Genomic DNA, 13,772 nt, shown 5'->3' on the forward strand with positions numbered 1-13,772 from the left:
TGAATATTTGATATTGCTCTTACAGTGGAGTGAAAATCATTGGAGAGGAAATTAATGTACTTTAACCATTAGATTAGAGAGAAGATTACAGAATTAGATTAAGATATCATTTAATAATACTATCATAGAAAATAAATTTCATGTTATTTTAAAGAAGGTTGGATAAAACTTCTCATATATATATATATATATATATATAATTTCATTACACGTAGAAGTTAACAAGCATGATGGCAAAAGAAAACTTAAGATAACGTTACGATGCGTATCCTACTCTACTAGGATTTTTAAGAGAATCCTAATTGTGAGTTTATCTCATAAAGCCTCTTAGGTAATAATGGCAGTACCTGCTGCCTATCTAAACGAAGGAAACAATATTGATGTGACAGATAATGATCCAATTATTCTGTTTGATAATGTAGACATAAGGGAAGGGATAGAAGAATGCATGAAGAGTTTGATAGGCAGACTATTTTCAGATCAGCGAATCAGTCCAGGGACTATTGAAAGTCATGGGCTATGGTGGGAACATGTTTCAGTTCTTTTTCGATAAAGAAATAGATTTGATCAAAATAGAAAGAGGAGCATCGTGGATGTTTAAACACTACATATTAAATTTGAGTCGTTGGAGTGAGGAACTGCTAATTAAGGATGAAGAATTTGCAAAGGTTCCAACATGGATCCAACTATAGGGACTCCCATATCAATGCAAAACAAGAAGTCTTGGATAGATGGTGGAAGGAGCAACTGGGAGGGTGATAAAATCATATCTGTTTATGGTTAGAGGTAAGAAGGAAAGGTTGCTGAAAATTATGATTATGCTGGACATTATAAAACCACTGAGAAGATCTCTTAAAATTGCTGGCAATAACCAAAAAGTACTTAAAGTGAACCTAAAATATGAACGGATTGGTAATTTTGTTATTATTGTGGATTTGTTGGACATGAAATAAGAAACTGTCAACAAAATTTGGAGGATACGGTGGCTGGACAGGTGAAGGAGGAACAATGGGGGCTATGATTGAGGGCTGAACAGACGGGGAGGAGGATAGAAGTGCAAAAAGAGAATTAAAATGTGAAACCGAACCGATCTGCAAAGGAGGAAGAAAGGAAACAAACAACTAGAAAGCCTACCTTAGTGAATCTAATTCGTGCTTTTGCTAGTTTATCAGTACAAGTGGGCAACTCACAAAATAGAGGAACTAAGGTAGGATGTCAACAACAAAAGCGAATTGCAGAAGGAGATGGAGGACAAGAGACAGTGGTGGATAGTAGAGATATAGTGGAAGCAGAAGAGGAACAACAAGTTAGAAAGGAGAAACCAACTGACAACAGCTTATTCTCCTTTGGAGCTACAAGCTAGAGTGATGAAGGAAAAAGAGGGAGGAAACCAAATTTGAAACCATTGGCTAGAAGAAAAATGACACCTAAACTTGTTTCAAGAGCAAAGAGAAGAAATATGAGCTTACAGGATATTACAAATAGAAAAAGATTGTGCCATAAAGAGGTAACATCAGCTGAAATGGGAGAAAATACCACCCAAAAAATGGCACCCAAGAAGGGATGAAGATGCTGATGTGGAACTGTCGGGGTTTGAGAAATCCCCTGACAGTTCACAGCATCCAAGGGATTATAAGTTCCCATTCCCCCGAGGCTTTATTCCTATGTGAGACTAAGAACAATGCATCGGCAGTAGCGAGGACAGTTAGGCGGACCGGTTTCACAAATTGTTTACTGTGGACCCAGTAGGTCAAGCAGGAGGATTGGCAGTGACATGAAAAGATGAAGTTGATGTACAGATTATTGATCAATACAACTTCTTTATTTACTTCAAATGCCTCCATCAGGAAACTAATCAACAATGGGAGGTAATCGTAGTTTACTTGGCCATGGATGAAGCTAGAAGAAGAGAGCAATTCCAAAAAATTCTACAACTAATACAGAGTAGGGATAGCCAGCTGGTAGTGATGGGAGACTTCAATGCCATCCAAGCTCACCATGAGAAGGAAGGAAGAAGATGCAAATCAGAGTTTTCAATTGAGGATTTTATTGACTTTATTAATCAGGGAGAGTTTGCTAATTTAGGGTTTGAGGGAGACAAATGCACATGGTGCAATCATCAATTTGGAGGTAATCTTATTTGTTAAAGACTTGACAGGAAACTGGTGGTCATAAATGGTTGGAGAGTGACATGGCCGAATGCTTTTGTCGCTCACTTAGAGAGTCTTATATAAGATCATAAACCATTACTTCTAAGTATAGACAGACAAGAGAGAATATACAAAAGAAGATTTTGCTTCCAGAAAAGATGGTATGAAAAGGAGAAAGTAGTGGCTTTGATTAAGGAGTCTTGAAAGATAGAAATTTTAGGTTCACTAATATTCAAATTGGCTGAAAAATTGAAAAAACTGCAGACATAGTTTAGTAAAAAAGCTGGCTTCTGAAGTTGGAAAAAGAGACCAAGCTAATCCTATAGAGATTCGGGTATTAGAAGCGAAACTAAATGAGGCATTGGAGGAAGAGGAACGATGTTGGAGAGAGAAATCCAAGGTGTAGTGGTTGAATTGGGGCGATAGGAACACTAAATTTTTTCACTCTGAATTCAAGTCCAGGTCAAGAAGGAATAGGGTGTATGCTTTGAAGGATGAAGAACGAAATTCAACAATAGACCCGGATGGAATAACGCCGATCGCTCAACAATACTTTGAAAACCTCTTCACCTTTAGCAATCCAGTTGAACCAGAGGTGAAAATACAAGGAGTGCCTCAGAAAATTAACGTTGCCACTAACAGGATGCTCATTCAGCCAGTGACAGACAAGGAGATAAAATCAGCAATTTTTTTCATAAACCCCTTCTCAGCTCTTGGGGATGATGGATTTACTACTAAGTTTTTTCAATTTTTCTGGAAAACGATAAAAATGATGTCATTAGAGTAGTTAGAAGCTTTTTTTGGGAGGTAAAATTCTAAGAGCTTTTAATCACACCCATATTTGCTTGATTCCAAAAGTTAATAATGCAAACTCAATCAAGTAAATTAGACCCATAAGTCTTAGTAGTGTGCTCTATAAAATTATTTCTAAAATTCTGGTGCATAGAATGACAGGGCTGAAGCTAGATTTTTTCTTCTTTGGGTTGGGGATTACAATTAATTTGGGCTCCTCACTGTGAGCATCCGAAGACTAAGCAATTCCCGTTACTTGGCCTTGGTCGGCCTCACCACCAGCGTTGAGCCCGAGAAGAGGCTGAGATTGAAGCTATAGTTCGTCAGGGTGAGGGGCCTCAATTTGAGATTCGGTAGAGGCAGAGTCATTGTCAGCATCAGCAAAAAAAAAGATGGATCATCAAATGTCTTAGAGAAGTGTTTCCACCTGCCATCCCAACTACAAAAAAAAAAATAAGTTATGAAATTGGCAACAGATAAAAAATACATGAATCGGAAGATCGAAAGGATAACAATAAGAAATAAGAAACATAAACTCACCTACACACTCCCGACCGACTTCCCAGTTATCCAATCCATCAAGAGATGGGGTTAAGGTTATTTGGACCCAATATTGCTAACAAAATGTCACCAATCTGATGGTTTTGCCGACCTAACCCCTCGTAGGTCACTTTTATTAGGTAATTGGAGCTGACGCCGAAGCTCCAGTAGATCGGTATGCGTCTTTCTCCCTAAAGAGTAAAAAGGTGGCGACCCCGAGCCAGTCTTACATTGAAAAACGTTTCCTTAAAACCATGGAAAGAGTCTTCGAAGAGACCGAAGATCTGTCATTTTTGCATAGCCTAAAAAGAGGGGTACCCTTTTTATGCTTACCCTCTCGAGGGGGGTTTGTAAGTAAGAAAAAGAAGAGAAAAATTTTGACGGAGGCCGGGAGTTCTAGGTACTCACAGACCATCTCGAAGCATTGGATGGCAGCCAACTGTTTGGATGAAGTTGTGAGGGAGCAACGTCACCTCGATTTAAGAGGCTAAGGACGAATAGAGAAAAGGAAAACTGAACTCCTAGGATAGTGAACATGGGTTTGTCACCCATATCCAATTAGGGATGCGAGGGGCCTCAAGGTTGAGCTGGCAGACACGCTAACGAGAACCCGGGACCAAGACCTCATAGTTAGTCTCATCGAAACCTCCTCCGCATAGCGCTCCCGAATCATAGAGCTCTTACAACTCTTCCGCAGTCGCCCTAGAGGAGGTATTAGTGACATCAATTGTACACCATGCGTAGCGATTCACGGAAGATTGTATAGCCATACCTACAGTGGGAGCACCATTTAAGTTAAATCGTGAGGTTGGAGGCAGGTTTTAGTCTAAAACTAAGTTATCTTACACTAAACCATTGCTATCCTACACTAAACCATTTTTGGCCTAAAACCATGAAAAAGACACCTACAGTATTTCCCTAAAAGTTACCTAGTAAAAGCTAGTTCTGATCAAAGAGGCAATAATAGCATAAAACTAAGGAAGCAATAGTAGTGAAAAACAAAATAAACACAAAAGAGTGACCACTTACCAGTATTTGTGATAAAGAAAAATGCAAGAAGTAAGAAATGGAGAATTCCTCGCGGCAGTGGCATAAAAATCATGAACGGTCCAAAGGCAGAAGCAGCAAGTCACTTAAGAAGAAAAAGAAGAAATGGCAGTAATGGGAGTGGCAGTTGTGAAAAGGTGAGTGAAAAGTGAAAAGAAAATATAAGTAGTAGATGGTAACCGTCGTGGAAAAAGCGCAAAAGATTAGGGATAAAATGGATCTTTCCGCTAGCTTTCAAATCACATAAAGAGCATTAAATGCTCTTGGCACGAGTATCAAAGTGACTTCTCCAAGCAGCGGTTGGGGGTAGTTCACGTGCGCGACGAAAGCGCTGGAAGTGTGAATCTCGCTGACGAGCTCGCGAGTCACGACCAGAGGGAGACGACTACATGTGAAGGCACAAGTTAGATTAATGCACTAACTACAATTCTTACGACTTGCCGCATTAGGAGTATTGTTCCAGCGCAGCCCAACAGGAATCGGGAGTCCACCTGGTGACCCACGACCTGACGGGTCCACCACCCGATTAACTGACAGTGTCCTTCGCGTGATGCCATCCTCCTAATGGTAATCTGGACAGTTGGCAAAAACTTCCAAACAAATGGGACCAAATGGAAGGGTCCACCCGAAGATGAGGAATAAAGGGGAGGGACCTATCCCTTCTCAAAGTACGTCATATTCTTACTCTAATTAGCTTTTTTTTGTACGGACACTTACTTTAACATCGGAATGTTTCTGCAGATGATTCTACCCGTTGATCAACCGACGTAGCCGACCAACCTTGTATTCTACAGATTTCGTATACAAAATCCAATTTTCATCCTACTCAACCTTTTATCTCAACAGACTTTCGAAAAACTGAACAGAGACCATGTGCATTTTAGACTTAATTAATGTTAAAAATATTTCAAAAAGTTAACTAGTGATGATATTTTTGTCGAGAGACCACTTTTGGTATATATAATAGCGAAATTTCAAACCATTAAAACGCATCTTTTAATTTTTATGTATTTTCTTTTTTATAGCAAATTAAAATATATCCAATTTGAAATATCTACCAATCCTAAAACGGTGGTATATCTATATATGTTTTCAAATTTAACAAATATTTGAAACGGGAAGAATATACTATCTTATTCTAGGGATAAATTTAAGAAGTGAATATATTGTTTGAAAATACATTAATTTACTTTATCTATAAGATTCTTTCGCTTTTGATTTTTTAATTCAGTTAGGTGGACTTAAAGTGAGTGAACTTGGCTGATGAATTAGTTCAAGTTCAATCCGTTAACAATTTGTTAAATGGTTCGAACTTGAGCTTGAATTTATATTTATATATTAAATAAAATAAATTTGATGAGATTGAATAAACTTAATTCCTTGATTTGTAAATAAATTAATTATATATATATTATTTATTGCAATTATTTGTATTAATGTATATATTATGCATTTTATATTTTTATTTTATAATTATGATATATAAATTTACACACATATAATTATGATATTTATATTTGTTAGATATATGAAGGTACATTATTTTTTTATTTTTATCATATCTAAATTGTAATATATCGTAGATTTAATAATGATGAGCTAGAAATGACAATTATTCTAGTTAAATAATTTTTTATTGAAAAAAAATAATTTATCTATATATTAATAATTTGAAATAGTATTTTATAGTCATCTTTTTATATATGATTTTGATAGATGAGATAAACTATAATCGATAATTAGACAATAAATATAAATGAGAGTTTTTTATATATAATAAATTATAATTTAATTGTATGGAATTATAGGGTTTTTTTTATGTTATTTAAGTCTGCTCGTGAATTTTTGTTGAGATGAGTTTGAACCTTTTATAAATATGCTCGATTATTGATAAGTCGGATTGCGATTGAGCTCAATTTTTTGTAGTTTGAGCTTAATCTTGACCTAATTTAATTTGTCTCGATTCACTTCTAATTCTATTTATTAGTAGAATCTTTGAATAATTAATATAAAAAAATACTTAAAGATTAGCAAAATTTATTATTTTTAGTCATCATTTTTAATTATTAATTTAATTTTTAATCTAATAATCCAACAATATATTTTTAGCCTACCCTTTTAAACATTAATAATTAATTACGGCAAAAAATAATAAATTTTATTAGTCTTCTAATATTTTTCATTAATGTATTCAGACAAAAAATTGTCCTCTCATTAATTTTTAGATAAAACTTTGGAAAAAGTTAGTCAAACATTAAATAGGGACAATTCATTTAATTTATTATATATTTAATACGATAAAAAATAAATGATGAAATCTAAACAGGAAAATAAATGTTTCTCCAATTTAATTTCAGCATCATCTTCAATAAAGAGCCCAAATTTTTCATTCCAATTGCACTACTAATAAATTCAATCACGTCTGCGATAAATTGAGTTCACAAAAGATTGGATTATTCTTACCTCAATAGGCATCAAAAGAATTCTTCTTTACTACTTTATCAGAAAGAAAAAAAAAATGAGCATTTGCTGCAGGTGCAACAATTGCATAAGAGTTGCAATTATATGGACGGTTTTGTTGGCAGCATCATCAATTGGGATACTTCTTTTCTGTGTGGCCTTAAATCCTCTCTTTCTATTGTTTCTGTGTCTATGCTCTGTCCCTTTTTTCATTATTGTTTACTCTCTTTATGTTTCGATTTTCATTTTGAATTTGGATAATGGAACTCTTTAGAGGGTTTTAGGTTATTAGTCTCTATCCATGTCAATGTATCATAATCGATAATTGGCGAAAATAAAATAGAGAAAATGGAAGATTTATGTAATTAATAACTTCATTTCTTTTGGAGTATAGATTTTTATCGGATTTGATCCAACCCACACATTGAGGAAGAGCACACTTTATATTTATTTATTTTCAGTCATTTATCTCTTTCTAGAACTCATGTGACGATGGAATTAGTTATTGTGGTTTTTTAACTGTTGTGTCACTGTTTCAATAACTAATTACTAAATTATTATTTCTTTAAGGTGAAAATTAGATTTTAGTTAAAGTTGATAATTGAAAACCGTTAAATAATTTGATTTATTTTATTTAACGGTTTTCAATTATCAACTTCATTTGAATTTTCTCATTTTTTGAAACATATTATCCAATTATCACTTTAATTTTTGGCATGGTAACAACTGGTATTTTTTGTCGTTATTAACTCGAAAGTGTTGAACCGGATAACAAACTCAATGCAAAAATGCTAAACCGACACACGTATCACGTCAAGAAGACGCTTGACTGATTCGTACATCTAAAAATGACACGCTGACATGCAAGGTACCACATTTGAAAAATGGGTCTCCTACGTTAAAACGCAGAAATGATTGAGATTAGTTTGGTCAACCAATTTTAAGTGTGATCAGTTTCAGACGATATATATTATCAATCTCTAAAAATTAAATTGAATCGATCGATTTGATTAAAAAATCGATAAATTAGAACTTAAACTAATTCAGTCTAACATTATTAAAATCTGTTAAAATTGAACAAAACCAATTAAAATCGGTACAAACCAATTAGAATCGCAAGTCAATAATTAATAAAAGAAAATTCCTCTTTAAATTCGAACTTAGTCCTCTTTATGTGTAGAAGCTTGGCTGCCTAGGCCAAATTGTTTTTTATTATATATATTTTTTTAAATATATAACATATATAAATTAAATTATATTCTAAAAATTTAATTTATTAATTATAAATTCTGACAACCATAATATTTTTTTCAACCACTAGTAAGATTCGAATTTGTGTAACTTTGGTTTGAGGCAAATACTTTTGCCATTGAAACACATGCCTTAGCCACTGACAACCATGATATTAAATGTACAATAAAATTATCCATCAAAATTAATTATTAATATAAAATATATATTAAAATATAAAATACATCATTAAAAATGAGTTAATATATATAAATATTTTGTGTGATTAATCTATACGTAAAAAGAGAAAACGCGTATTTACCGTAAAATATTTAAGAATTAGTGCTTGCACATATGGTACGGCGATTCATCTAAATCAGGGGAATATCACATTAATAATCAATTATCAAAACATGTGTTATGTGTACATGGTTGCATGTTTTAGTTTGAATGATATGCACACAAAAAAACAAGTGATGATAATAGGTATCTAGCAAGGCCTGCCAACAACGCAAGTAAGAGCACCAGCATAACTAGTGAGTCTGTTAGCATGAGAACCATGTCGAGGGGTCATGAGGAACCCCCTGAAGGGTAGATTGGTAATTGGAGCTCCAGACTCAACAAACCTGGCGTTGTTCATGAAGAGGTCATTCTCCGAGCGCCACTGCCAGTTGGCCCACTCCTCGGGCCTGGCGTAGTCGCGGTGGGTCACCTCCTTGGCCGCCATGTTGTTGGGAGCGATGAAGCGGTTGCCCTGGCTTAGAATTGTTGGGTTTGAGCTTCCTCCAATGGCGTACATGAGCCAGTGGGTGTAGTCGTTGTTAAGAACATGGAAGAATCCGAATCTGCACCTCGGCATCCTTTGAATCAATCCTTGTCCGAAGTGGTTGAATACCACGGTCACTTGCATGATCTTGTCCCTTGTGAATCTGTCATCAGCTCCAAACAACATCACCTGCAAATAACACCATGCACCCATACATATTACTTCATTGATAGCACATATGCTAGTATGTAAGGTTTTAGATTTTGAAAATCAATCAACATTAATAAATCTAGCAAATCAATCAACATTAATAAATAATCAGTTAATATGAATTTTGAATGTAAGGTTTTAGATTTTGCATATATATTCTTTTAATGTGCAAAATTTTTGTTAACTAATTATTGACTTATTTTTATTGTTGTGCCTATAGGATAGTAGTATATTGAAGGTTAAATTTTAGTATAAATGATTCATACAAAAATGCTAAATACTTGAGTAAACTAAATAATTAGTTTTAAGGTAATTAGTCAGGTGAATATGTCTAGACAGTTTGGCTAAATTATTTAGAGTTTAATTAGAGAAGTAATTTTTTCAATGCATTGGTCAGCATTTTGAAATTATCTTTTATTTTAAATTATTTTAATCTTAAAATATAAATCCTCTAAAAAATTATAATGAAAAATTGACCAATATTATTAGCTCATTCTTAAAAGTTCTTTATTAAGTAAGGAGTACAGCAAATTATTTTTTTATTTATTATATTTTATAATTAATAACTCAAATTTAGTATTTAAAATTTAAATTTTATGAATTATGATTTAAATTTTAATATTAAGAGTTTATAGTTTAGAATTTGAATTTTAGTGTTCAAGAAACTTATTTTTTACTGAACGCATAAGTATTCGCTAATATTAATCAATTAAAAATTAATGAATAAAATGACAAATAAATTGCGAAAAATTTATACTTCTGGGATATATTAATTTTTAAAAAAAATACTAATAAATATTTTAGGATAGTAAATTTAGAACATTATCATTAAATTAGTTCTTATTTTTAACATATATTTTATTAATTATTCAAAATATAAATTTTTAAAGAGTTTATTTGTCACTCAACTCAATTAATTAAAGTATGATAATATGTACTTGCAGTTAGTTTTAGTAGTACTTACATCGTTGTGTTTGGTCATATGGCAATTTGAGATGGTGATGCCAGTGGAACCGGCAACAACATCGATGAGGCCATCCTCGCAGTCAGACATGGAGATATGATCGATCCAAACGTTGCTTGACCCAAAGATGGTGATGCCATCACCATCACTCCTCATCCTCAGACCAATATGATCTGCACTTGACCTTATCATGCCACCAGATCTGGACCTCACTCCCTTGATGCGAATCCCATGAATGATAACATTGTTCACGAACTGCAACGTTAGCCCGGCGCCGCCCCTGATCTGAATGTTGGCGCCGCGCCCGTCGATCGTCTTGTCGGAGGTCACGATCAACTCTTGCTTCAAGTTGATCAACGTGCTTCTTGCAAATATGATCCACACTGGTCCCCTCAGGAGGACTCCATATCTTAGGGTTCCGGGTCTAGGGTTTATCATGTCGTCGTCGGATTCGTCAGTGACGACGTAGATTGGGCCGCCTAAGCCTCCCTTGGCTCTTCTTCCGAATCCCTTTGCGCACTCCGCCAGCCTGAAGCGGTTTCTGGCCCAATTGGGATCGCACCTCCAACAACCGTCTATGGGGTTGGTGGCTTCACAGATAAAACGTCTGTTCCTTCTCTTTATCTTCATCAGATTCCTCCTTGATTCAGTTTTGTTCATGAATCTAAAAGACGCCAAATACACACTTTAATTTCAGTTTTCTAATTGAAGTAATGTTTAATTGCAAAAGAAAAAAAAGGAAGAAGAAGAAACTTGATCCGTTGTTTACAATGCACTTCATTCAATTTTACCCAAAATAAGAGGATTGTGATATAATATAAGTCAAGATCATCAATTTGATTCATTTATTAAAATGTAGTTGTTTTTTCTAGGATGATAAAAATAAGAAATATTATATAAATAAGTGTTTTTCTAATTACCTCCCAAAGAATTATTATTTTTTCTATTTTTTTAATTTAATTTTAATGTACTGTCAGTGTAAAATAATTTTACATGTGTATTCAATTACATAACGTTACATTAATTAAAATAATTATCTTTCACATTTTTCATGTAAATAATTATTCCAAAAAATAGATATAATTACCCGATTATGTAAAACACTTTACAATGCATCAAATTAAATTCATTCTTTTTAGTCATACAAAAAATTCCTAAAACTAACATAGATTTTTATTTTGAAAAAATACAAAAATTTTTAAAAGAGAAAGAAAGAAAAGAAAAAGCAGAAAAAAGAATATGGAGAAAGACGAGGACAAATAAATAAAAAAAAATTGTGGCAGAAGAATAGAAAAAGAAGAAAAAGGGGGTTTTGGGTAAAAAAAAAATTGTTTATTTAATACTACTAAAAAAATAATTAGATATTTAATCGAGTAAAGAACTTAAATTCATTGTTTATATAAAAATATTCCATATATATTAAAATTTAATCACTAAATTAACTGCTATATATATTCCTATATATTCATATATTTTTAGAATATTAGATGTGTACGACAAAAGAAAAGATCAACCACTTCTACAAGAAATTATGCATTCTAACAAGCTAGAGTTAATAATACTTGTATATTAAAAAAAAAAACAAAAACAAAATCATAAACACACATATATGATGAGAGTTAGAATTGAATAATTACAAGTTAACATGATGGTTGAGTTCGAATGTAACTTCCAAAGGGTCTGGGACGTAAGTTTTGAGGGCAAGTTCATAAGCAATCCTCTCTTGTTCTCTGAGATGATCATCAAACACCACATTCCCACCAATATAATTAAATATATAGTTATATATTTATAATATATATGTATATATATATGTATGTATATATTTTTTTTTTTAGGTGAACATATGTATGTATGTATATATATATATATATAATATTGGCAAGGTTTCCTGGCCAAGGTCTATTGATTTTTGAGCAATTAAGCCCAATATGAATATGACCCTGCCGTTTGCCTATACCAGTTTAATGCCTAGGGAACATGGCCATGGCATAGAAGGCATAGAACTTATTAATGAGAAGTTGGCATGTTTAAATAACAATGTTGTTAATTCTAAATTTAGATATAGAGCTATAGCGGATAAAGTGGCCAACCACCGGCTATAATTTAGTTTTCTTTGGTTGGTTTTATCGTCTAAATTTGATCAATGACTCTGGTGGTTATTGGGAGATGAATAGCAAGGACAACCAAATGTTTGTGCATCTTATTAGGGTTTTGTTATGATATTGTTTTAGCTTAGATCTTAATTTGGCATTGCAAATTTTCAGTATTTCTTGATTTTCTTCAGTTAATTTGACCACACGTTTGTTATGTTGACTTGTTCAATGTTGTGATTAGAAGGGTTTTTCCCGAGTGATTTTAATTTTGCTATTCTAACGAGAAAAAAGAAAAAAAAAATAAAGAAGACTTTTGGTAATTACTAATGTTAATGTATTTCTAGAACGAAAAGTTTAGGGCCATCAACTTTATTAAATTCTGACCAGTATGTAACTAGGAAAACAAAAACAAAAATGAGTAATTTCACACTATTAAAAAAAATCTTACACCATTAAAAGTATTATTGATAGCTATTCAATGAATATAAATTACAAAAGTTGCTGACCCTCTAACGCTCCTTTTTTCAGAAAAGCCAGCAGGAAAAATATATTCAGTTTGTAGCTTACCAGTTACCACCACTACAAGCATAAAAGCATGAGAAGAGACAACACTTATTTTGTGGAAGAGAAAGTAATTCTCGTTATTAATTAGTTCCACTCGCATTTAATTTCTTCCACTACTCATCCTCTTGACAGCTTTATCTAAAGCCAACACCCGCCATCTGTCTTCCTTATCATCCTTCTCTCTTCAATAACCAAAGTGTAAAGCTTTCCTTCCTACGGCATGACCATCAGCAGGGACGAACACCCAGCTCTTTTGAAAATTGGATCGGAAAATCAAAGGCTAAAAGAGTTTCGATGCATTTACACTATCACACTAATACACATGCCATATAACATTAATAAAAAAGTTCTTCAATAAATAAACCGAGAAAGCAAACCCAACAAAACTCCTCCTAGTAACAGCAATAATAATGTAGGGATAATTTGGTCCTATGCAGTTTAGGCAACTTCTCACAAGTAGGAATCCTTTTGACTTGTCTGGCGTAAATGCAACTCGTTAGTATCCACTCCTAGATCTATCTATAGTGTGTCTGTCTAGCACTGAAACTCTTATCTCTCCTCAACCCCACAAGGCCACAAGTGTTACGACCCCAAGCAAATTTAGGTGGTTGCCCTGGAAGATTGAGGACGGATCCAACAAGAAAGTTGAGACAGTAAGTGATCTGCACTAGAACTTCCAAATATAATTCTTCCACTATGGGTGCTGACAATAACATAATCTAGCTAGGAAGAGAAGCTACAGTACTTTGACTAAGTACTCCAATGGACACCTTTTCTGCATGCTGTAAGTTTAGATTTAAACATGAGAAGTTGTATCCTCCCACAATACAAGATATTAATTGGCAAGAGTTGATTATGTTATATGATGCAGTCTCACTATATCACCACTCAAGTAGAGTAGAGTTTCTTGTACAAATTAGTTAGGAAATTTGTAACTAGTTAATTATATCCTA

At 33.5% G+C, this 13,772-nt stretch overlaps 1 pseudogene; it reads right to left on the minus strand.

The window, feature by feature from the left end:
• Positions 1-8,709: 8,709 nt before the first annotated feature.
• On the minus strand, positions 8,710-12,147 carry LOC107471033 (pectate lyase-like; annotated as a pseudogene).
• Positions 12,148-13,772: the final 1,625 nt, after the last annotated feature.

This window comes from Arachis duranensis, chromosome 10 (genome assembly GCF_000817695.3).
Source record: "Arachis duranensis cultivar V14167 chromosome 10, aradu.V14167.gnm2.J7QH, whole genome shotgun sequence".
Taxonomy (NCBI): Eukaryota; Viridiplantae; Streptophyta; class Magnoliopsida; order Fabales; family Fabaceae; genus Arachis; species Arachis duranensis.